This window comes from Homalodisca vitripennis, unplaced genomic scaffold (assembly GCF_021130785.1).
Source record: "Homalodisca vitripennis isolate AUS2020 unplaced genomic scaffold, UT_GWSS_2.1 ScUCBcl_5998;HRSCAF=13002, whole genome shotgun sequence".
In the NCBI taxonomy this organism is placed as follows: Eukaryota; Metazoa; Arthropoda; class Insecta; order Hemiptera; family Cicadellidae; genus Homalodisca; species Homalodisca vitripennis.
In genome coordinates, this window is record NW_025782107.1 from 26740 (window position 1) to 36124 (window position 9385).

General features: G+C 33.8%; 1 pseudogene; it reads right to left on the reverse strand.

The window, feature by feature from the left end:
* Positions 1-587: 587 nt before the first annotated feature.
* On the reverse strand, positions 588-8709 carry LOC124373608 (annotated as a pseudogene).
* Positions 8710-9385: the final 676 nt, after the last annotated feature.

The window sequence follows — 9385 nt, forward strand, 5'->3', positions numbered from 1 at the left end:
GATGTGCATTACGGTTTTTTTTTTAAAATTATATTTTAATTTTATTAACTGGCTGAACGCAGCAAAGGGGGGCTGAAAGAATATATTATACATGTTTGTCCGTCTATGAGCAACATATCTCGAGTATAATCTGACATATAAACTTTAATTTTTTATACGGATTCATTTCTATATAAGCAAACATCAAGTTCAAAGATAGTACATGTCCCTCTGTGATATGCTGAACGTTAGCAAACTATGTGGCCACAATTAAAAAGCGGAATAAATCAATTTAAAAGGAAACTTTATAAAATTTTAACACGTGACAGTAAATATATGAGGCCCAAAAAAACAGAATGCATGAGCTATACAGACTTAAAAGTTTTTGCATGCAACCTCATGGAAGCCTGATACGTGAGACGTGATATGGCACACTTGTAAACCGTTTTTTTTTTTTTTCAATCAAATTAGGGAAATATTTTAAGTAATATTTTTGGATAAAACACAGTCAATAATTGAGATTGTAGAACATTTTTTAAATGTATTATTTAAACTGGTTTTACATTGAAAAGCGTATGACTCAGGTATGTGATGAAGGTTTGTAACGTCTACGGTTTCCTGTAAGGATACTCAGGATGAGTGAGCATACCTTCCAGGATAAACCTTCTTCCGTCTTCTCCTCGGTCCAGTACCCCCAGCCGCACCATTTCCTGCTTACTCAGATTGAAGTCGAAGATCTGGAACACAAAAACTGATTTATTTCTAGTCTCTAACCTACGCATAAACCCTTATATGAATAACATTAATCTATTTTTAACATAGGCGATTTAAAAATTTAAATCTTGATTTCATACGACCTGATCTTTTCTTCAGGTGTATGACTAAACTAATGCATGACTACACTATAGGTTAAAGTAAGCATAATAATCCAGAGCGTTGTGCCAAACATAAGTCCGGAACCACGCAGCCATGTTGAGCGTCTATTCCAAGCCCATTAAATGTATTTTGTTGTTTATAGCGTTTTAGAAGTATAAAAAATATCGTATCATTTATCGAAAAAAAATTGACTTAAGTAACGTTTAAGTAGATATACAGGGTGATTCGGTTAGTGTTACCGGCACTTTCTGAGCTGATTTTACTATAAAAAATAAAGAAAAAAGTTCATATAAACATGGGTCCGGAAATGCTTCCTTACTGGGTTATGGCCAATTGAAGATTTCACCAAAAATTGTGTGCAGGAGATCAAATGATGATTTGCCGCGTGTTTATGAAGAGATATTTATAGGCGAATGCAACTTTTTCTAACGGATTTTTTTAGATGAGAAATTGAATAAAGTTCATCTCATAGCTGTATCTCATTTAGTTTTTTTGTTATACTACATAAAACAGAAATAAAATAATTTTGAAAACACTTTTTTTAAGGTTTAAAACGGACAATTATTTTGTTAAATAGGCATTGAAGACCCACATTTTTTACAAAGAAACTTGCAGAAAATTTAATTCTGAATAAAATTATGTGCCACACCACGGCTATTAACAGCGAATATTAGTTTCTGGAATTTAATTTTTACAACAAACATTCTACCAAGCAAGAAATTCCAAAGCAAAGGAAAAACGCATTTTAATGACATAGAGTAGCCTACACATAAGATTTATTAGGATGCAATTTAAATTAAGTTTTAAATAAATTATTGTTTTTCATCTAAAGCTTATAAATACTACGTACCACTTTCATAACAGGTGTTCAAAAATCAGTCCTTGTACTTCAATACACTTAGCAGCTCGCTTTCTGATTGATCGAGTTATCCTCCGCAACGCTGCACGATTGTTTTTGATTTGTGCGGCGGCATCTTCAATTAGATTTATTAACTCTTCACGTGTATTTACTTTTTCCTGGTACACCAGGTTCTTCATCCAACCCCATATACAGAAATCTAATGGAGTTAGATCTGGTGATCTTGGTGGCCAAGTGTGTGGTCCACCGCGACCAATCCATCGCCCGGGAAACTGCTCGTTTAAGTGCATTGTTACATTATGGGAAAAGTGGGCAGGGGGCACCACCATCATGTTGATAAATAATATTGCACCTTGCTGCTAATGGAACATCTTCTAATAATAGTGGTAGTTGTTCTGTAAGGAATTCTAGGTACATGCGGGAATTTAGATGTCCTCGGAGAATGAATGGTCCTATTAATCGATCATGAATGAGTCCACACCATACATTTACACTAAATCTGTGTTGAAAGTTTGCGCACGATTGTACTATGTGGATTTCCCTCTGCCCAAGTGTGTTCATTGTGAAGGTTGTTGACGCCATCTCGGGTAAATTGAGTCTTCATCAGTGAATAAAATGGTTCTATGATGTTGACGGGTTTCTAATTAACCAGTTGCAAAATTCCAATCGAAGAGGAGGATCTGTTGGTTGAATACTTTGAACTTGTTGTTTTATGGTAAGGGAACATGCTATTTGTTGCGCAAAGTTCTCCATACTTCAGACTGAGACACTGCGAATCGCCTAGAAAGACGCCGTGTTACTGACACCAGGACTGCGTTCAGTAGCCATGATTATAGCCTCTTCCATATCTACATTATTCTGGGCAGGGCGATCCCGATAATTATTAATACTAGGAAAGTTTACCTGTTACTCTTAGGGTACGAAATGATCCACTGATCGTTTTTGGGTTTGGAACTCTGAGATTAGGAAATCGTCTTCGGTATTCTGCAGTAGCAGCGGTTGCATTTCCGTCACAAACGCCTAAGACAAATACCATGTCGGCATATTCTTCCGTTGTAAATAACAAAGGCATTGCAATTGTGATAGTAAGTTACTTTAAAATACACTTCACTAACAAACGAGTAGTAAATTAATTGTATTAAATTACAACCCATTAAACTAGTACAGAATTGGTAACAAATAATTTGGATTCCTCAATAAATTGCAGTGTATTGTTGAACAGCTGATTTGTGATACCAACTTATAAAAACATAATTTACTTTCTGTAAAGCTAAACGTGACAAAGATATGTAGGTACATGATGTAAACCATTTGGATAGTCCTAAAAAGTAATAGTATTATTGTTTTTTAGTTGAGCATTAATCTATTAAAAATCGTATTTACAATTGTATGCTAATCAATTATTTGTGTACCTTATATCATTACATTACGGTGTTTATTTACTAAATACGTATTTCTTGCTTGGTAGAATGTGTGTTGTAAAATTAAATTCCAGAAACTAATACTTCGCTGTTAATAGCCGTGTGGCACATAATTTTATTCAGAATTAAATTTTCTGCAAGTTTCTTTGTAAAAATGTGGGTCTTCAATGCCTATTTAACAAAATAATTGTCCGTTAAACCTTAAAAAAGTGTTTTCAAAACTATTTTATTTCTTTTTTTTGTAGTATAACAAAAAAAACTAAATGAGATACAGCTATGAGATGAACTTTATTCAATTTCTCATCTAAAAAATCCGTTAGAAAAAGTTGCATTCGCTTATAAATATCTCTTCATAAACACGCGGCAAATCATCATTTGACCTCCTGCACACAATTTTTTGGTGAAATCTTCAATTGGCCATAACCCAGTAAGGAAGCATTTCCGGACCCGTGTTTATTATGAACTTTTTTCTTTATTTTTTATAGTACAATCAGCTCAGAAAGTGCCGGTAACACTAACCGAATCACTAAACCCGGGTTCTGTATTAATTATATCCATTACTTTAGAACCCCTATTTCTTTAAACATGCATTACAACTTGCATAGTAAATTAAATATTTTACAGAAAAATTCTGTGCTTTTATCTTCAAAACGATTCATTCCGGGCCCCAAGGAACGATATGTTAATATCTTATAAGTGCACTTCCATTATAGCTACTTCCTATCGACGACGAACACTATAGAAGAGATCGGATTGCTGATCTCGAAACGTAGTATTACTGAATTATACTGATTATATTTTATCACTGAAACAATTTAAAATGTCCGGAAAAATTATGTTTCCTTCATAGTCGTTCCATCGTCAAAAACAAACTTTAAAGAAGGAAAAGGCTTTCCTTAATCTATACAAAAACATTCATAGGTTTCCATTACACAAAAAACTTAACATAGTGTTCACAGATTGGTTGTAAATTATGCACAAAATATGTTGAGATTGGTTCCGGGTACTTTTTTTGAACAGAAACCATATTAAATTTTCCTCTTTATTCTAACAAACTAAACTCCTCATCCACGTATTAAAAACTGACCATTGTCGCTCGGTTTCTTAAGGTACTAAATTAGCCTCAATCATTGTGAGCCAGAGTGTGTTCATTAAATTGTACTTACGTCAATGTTTTGCTTCAATCTTCCAGCGTTGTTGCTCTTTGGTATGAACAGCGATACCCAACTGAAGCATGTGACGTAGCAGCACCTGAGCGGGGGTTTTGTTGTGAGTTTTTAGCGATTGCTAATACGTCAGTATCCGTTAGAGGATTTTCAATATTCCTGTGTGCAAATTTTATGATTATAAGTTTGTAATATGATCCTTAATCTAGTTTTACATTACACCCAGTCAAATTGTGTTTGACGCATTCTATCCTCTAGGCGGTTACTAAACAGTAATCATCGAACAATTTTATAATTACGATCATTTAGTAATTGTAAAAGTTCTTCTTTTATTTATTAGCTGAGCGTTAGCGAAGCCTGTCACTCGAGGGGATGGAGACATTTTATTTCTGCACATGTGTCAGTACGATATCTCAAGAAACGAAACTACTTTATGAATTGACATTTTTCGTGAATCTTTACTTCTATACCGGGTGCCTTAAAATGTTACCATCCCCCATTAACTTTCTTGTGAATAGGGATGGAGTGATTAACATTGAGGAATGTTTATATGACCAACTGAAAATATTTTTGGTGTATGAAAACCCTTCCCCCCAAATGGGGTATTTTGGGGATAAATCAAAATTTTTAAATAACACTCCTTGCAAGTGACACTTCATTTTAAAGGTATTACAAAAAAGAAGAAGAATGACACAAACTAGATGTATCTAATGTTACTCTGCCAAATTTGGTGGCCAATTAAAGTTTGAATTGTTTTATGAAACCTGACACATTAAGATACATTTAATTTTATTGTAAGGCAGAGAAAAAAATTCACGCATTAGTTATTTTGAAATTTACGACACCAAATTGTTAAATAAGTTTATAACAAGAATAAAAAAAACAGAAAAAAACCATGAATAACATAACCATGGTTTATTTTGTTTTGTTTGGTCTGACAAAAAATCCCAGTAGGAAGTCCTTGAAATACTAATGGCTGGTTTTGCCATGTTATCTCTTATTGGTTAATAGGAGACACACACATTAGCTGGACTGAAAGTGTATCACATACTAAGACACACTTTTCTAGAGGTTGCTATCTAAAACCTTAGACTTACCCACACAATACTCCATTTTGGAGAGAAAAACTTTTTGTATCATTCTTCTTCTTTTTATAATACTTTTTAAAATGAGGTGTCACATGCAAGGGGTTACTATTTTAAAAAGATCGACTTACCCCTCAATACCTCACTTTAGTGAGAGAGGGGTCAACAGTTTTTATTCATCGAAAACCTCCTTAGTTAGTCATATAAACATCCCCCAAAGTAAATCATTCCATCTCTATTCATAAGAAATTAATAGATGGATGGCTTTTTAAGGCACCCGGTATAGAGAATTTCGAGTTAGATGATGGTACATGTGGCTGAGTGTGTCTCTCTATGAACGCTCGTGCATATGCTGATAAACGTGAAGCTCTATCTGGAGGTTGGAGGGTTTGATGCGAGAATTCTGCACAATATTATCTATCTGTTTCACGTTGAAGTTGGACAGCCCGATGTACTTCGTCAAGCCGGCGTCAACCATGTCCTCCATCGCCTTTAAATTGTATGAATGGAGTTATTTACAAGCTGTGTTAAGTTATTAATACGTTTAAACTATTTCACGGTGGTTTATTCAGTAACGTTTATAATGTGAATAACGACATAAACTCTTGGTTTATCTTGCGAATTCCGGAATTACAACAGGGATGCTAACGTCCAGTCATCACTTTTTAAAAGTACTCAAACTGCACATTGTGTGAGATAATTTATGGACTTTGAAAGATAGTCCCAGCTCCGGTCACCGTAATATTGAAACGTAAATAGACATATCTTAGTTAATTCCAGTATTTAAATTAATTTTATTCAAAGTTGTATTCAATCTGTTATGTAGTTATTAGTGATGGAAGACGTTCTTATATCCAACCATCGATTTATGATCCATCCATCCATACTACTAGATTATATTCATCTGCAGCTATTTTTAATATTATTAAGATATTGATATCGTAACGTAAATATGTTAATTTAGATACGACAAATATTCTTTGTTTAAAGTTCTTTTCTGACGATGGAAGGAAGTTTTGAAAGGATAACAGGATTTCGGATATTTGTCTTATTTTTATGTTACAAAAAAGGTATAACATAATGTTTCGAGGATCGGAATCCATCCTCTTCGTCGGGTGGAGATGAATTAATAGATACCATAAAAGAACAGAAAGAAGAAAAAGAAAAGAAAGAAGAAAAGAGTTCAAACATGCCCAAAAGCCGCTTGGCCAGGCTTTGTTCAGATTTATCGACCCGGTGCCGAAGAAAGACCCGATAATTTCCTCGTTAGTATCACACTGTAGCCCATGCTGGTGTGATTGTGATTCTCGTACTAGTGAGTTGTGCTCGGAACTTGCATCCTGTGCAATGACAAAGCTTGGACTGGACTCCAAGCGTCAATCATGGAATCCAAACCTGTTATCTTTTCGCGACAAATATCATATAAAACTTAAACTGCAACAGTGTCCGTTTATTCTTGTTAAAGATCATTTATGGATTGTGCTTACATGGAAATTGACGTCGTCCCACCTTCATATAAGTATTAGTTATTTAGCATTAGAGAGATATATTATAGTAAGTACAGTAGGGTATTAGTATATTATTATACATTAGAAAAGTATCTTAACGACTTGTTTTTGTTGCGTTTTAAAGTGTCTCAAAGACGAAACCATCGTCAATTAATACATGTTAATAAAAAGAATGTCCACCGTGCCTTTAAATTTGCTTTTAATATTTTTAGTATAGAATATAATTTATTGTCAATTCTCCATATAATTTTATTGGTTTATAGTATTATTCGTTTCAAATAAACTTTACTATTTTTTACTTTTCAATTTCAACATTATCTATATAATTTGTAATGGGGAATGAAACGAAACGATTCCCGAACCATTCGACAGCATTCAATACCTATAGTAAAACACATTACCGTACACTGGTTGTTATATAGTTATTTTAATTTTTAGATAAAGAAATATTCATGGGGTGTTTCTTTTAATGTTTTTTAAATATAAAGTGTAATCTCTATCCATTCTAAATTTATTGGCTTTGTACTTATGTGACAAAAACTGCTAATGTTACAAAGAATGTGTAAGATAATATTTGAATAATTCACAGACCATGTTTGATGTTTTTTTTTTTTTGTTATCGTAGGACAAGAAGCTTACAAATTGCACTAGTCCTAAAGGGCCTTTGCGCTTGCTTCCGGAGTGACGGGATATTCTGGAAGGGTAAGGTTGGGGTTAGGAGCCGCCTCCTGTCGAGATCCATGACGGAACATTTAGAGTATTAGTCCCGGGGCATGTCCCCTCGGAAGAGGAGAAGCCAGCTCTGAACCAGCCTCTTCAGCAAAGCAATGCAGTGGGTGGTACGCCCTTATGTCTGGGCTAGCCAGAACAACTGACTTAGGAAACCCCCAACTCCAACAGTCATCTCCCGCAGTAGACTATAGACCTATCGAATTACCCTTGCACCCCAGAATCCATGCTACATTTGAGGTTAGTGATGTGCCGCTCCTGGACATCCATAAAGATTGCCTAGATTTGTGTCACATCTGTTTTTGTTTACTTGTACCGTGTGTGGCTTCAAATGGAAGGTATAAACCCTCCTGGGGAATAGGATGTTTTGATGTTAGAGAAAATATTGTTATTCATTCATGGAGTTAACTTACTTTCCACACAGCAAACGTGATCGGTCTGCATGTCTAAGCCTTCACTACCTGTGACGGAATTTACAATGTTAGTTTGTGAGAAAAATTATACATTGTACCAATAATTGTTTATTTAAATACAATTTATACATAGACTCTTACAGAAAAATGAAAACCACATTTACACATGTGTGGTTGCAAAAAAAAAAACGCACAGTGCAAGAAATGTCACATAAAAAAAAACAAATAACAAGCTTCTGATGATATATGTAATGATTTTAAGATAATATATAAGTTGATTTTAAGGTACCAAGTTCAAGTTTGGTATAGAATTACATTACTTTATTTGGCAAATTATAACATAAGTTATAAGAAAACAATTAACGTAAATAAAATAATAAGTTCAAGTTATTAATTAAAAAATAGGATTTTGTTATAAACATACCAATAATTTGTTATTAATATTGGTAGTTTTTTAAATCGATATTAAACACATTTGATTGTAATAATAGAAACTGGCTAAACAGTATTTATGTTGTGTGATGAACATTACCTGACATGATTGGTACTGTCGTACTTGTACCCCACAGCGTGGTGTATCAGATACAAATCCACGTACTCCAACTGTAAGGCCTTCAGCTGCTTCTCTAAGAACTCCCTCGCGTGTTCGGCATGGATCCCCTTTTGGTGGAAGCTACACAGATACACAGTATTATGAGTGTATCTAGAATAACTTTGAAATAAAAGAATTATATGTATGTAATGGATACAATTAATTTTTATGCTGAATTTATGATGCTATTACTAATTAATTAATAATTTTACCTTACATATTTACAACATTATGTCATATATACCGAAGGTTAAAAATTGGACACTGAAAGGATCTTGGAAACAGTAAGAAATACAACATTAAATGGACAAACTTATGCGAAATAGCAAACACCAACTAATATATGTATGCAATTAATTATCCGAAAAAAACTTTGTTGGAACCTTCCAGAAATCCACCTCAATATCCAAGTTAACTTTATTTATTCATATAGTGCAGATTATTTACATTAAGTAACATCAATTCTAGGTAGATTTCTTATAAATCTGGTCATAGCAATCGTTTCTCATAATTCCCAAACAATATTCTTGATTTTCTTCGATCATGAGCTCCAGAACCCAAAACCACCATAATACAATAACTGTATACGTGAACATGATAGTTAACGTAGTTTGTAAAAGATTCAGATCAAACCAGGTACATACACAGAACTATATTTGTATAAATAGCTTAGATGAGTTCATTAACGAGTCTTAAACCAATGAAAAGTTTCTAGATGGTGGCCGTTTAAAATTCGACGCAAAAATTTTTAACTCAA